A 1,365-nucleotide genomic window follows, 5' to 3' on the forward strand; every position below is an offset into this window, starting at 1 on the left:
GGTAATCCACGTTCCAATACACTCCACCTTAGGGCAAGACTGTTTACATCCCTGGTTATGGGCACATGGAATTCAATGGGGATTTAATTGACATGCAGACACTTCAAATGGATGTTGAGCTTTCATTGTTATTCATAGCCTTCTTCAAAACTGGTGCTCAGAATTTAAGCTCGAAGACAGTACTTGGGACTTGTGGTAGTTACATAATCTGTTGTCAATTTGAGACATAAGAGTGGAAGGGTGGAGTCTAGGTTGCAGCTTGATGATCTCATTTGGAGGTGTTAAGCAGATAAATAGCTCATTGGAGTCAGGACACATGCTTACTCCCTGCTAGACATGCATGCTGAGAAAACACATGGAGCTATGCTAGAGCCCTGGAGCTGAAGGAGCCACATAGAGACCCATGCAAATGCTGAGATCCTTCCACTGCCACTGGATCCTCAAAACTTTCCACCCACTGGCCTGTGATCATTCTGCATTCAGCATCATTGCTTGTGTTTTGTGAGTCTGAAGAGGAATTTGTAGATTGGCATCGGACATATGGCCTAATATTGGACTTAAGGACTTGATCTGGACGGGGCTGGGATGTTTTCTTAATATTTAATTGCTCTTGTATATAAAGCTCTTTCTTATACACATATGAGTGTCTATGAAGTTGTTTCTGTAGTCTACCCAGACTGTCACAGGACTTGCTTCTTAATTCTGCCATTTTGCCCTTTGTTTCTATTTGCTCTAGTCTTTTTATTCCTCTATTCCTATTTCTTTGGGATTGATCTTTGTTTGGTATTTTTTAGTCTTTTAATTTTATTGTCATTTTTGGCTTATTAACACTACCACGTTGTTTTATCTTTTAGTGATTGCTTCATGGTTTATAATATAAATTTTTAACTTATAGCCAACTTTCAAATAATATTACATCATCTCGCACACAATGGACAGATCTAAAAGTACTATTCCTCCATTTCTCCTGTTTTTTATAAATAATTTTTGTTGCACACTTTCTTCTACACATGTTATAAACACAACAATTATTTTGTGACTTTCACTTCAGATAGATAATGGTATTTTAATAAATGTTAAAGGTAAAAGAACGTCCTCTGTATTTACATGCATATTTACCATTCTGAGCATCCAATCTTTTGAGGTGTCGATCCACATTTTTACTTGACATCATTTTCCTTTAAACCAAAAATATTTTTCTCAACGTTTTTTGCCACTCAAGTTTCCACATGATACATTTTCACAAATTTTGTTTTAAAAGTCTGTACTTTCCCTCTATTTTAAAAAGATGCCACTAGATAAGGGATTTTAGGGTGAATTCATATCATTTTCCAACACTTCTGGATTCCTGGTTTCTTTTTTTTT

The sequence above is a fragment of the Echinops telfairi genome, unplaced genomic scaffold (assembly GCF_000313985.2).
Source record: "Echinops telfairi isolate 266 unplaced genomic scaffold, ASM31398v2 ScPeMD7_3533;HRSCAF=4204_0, whole genome shotgun sequence".
NCBI classification, from domain to species: domain Eukaryota; kingdom Metazoa; phylum Chordata; class Mammalia; order Afrosoricida; family Tenrecidae; genus Echinops; species Echinops telfairi.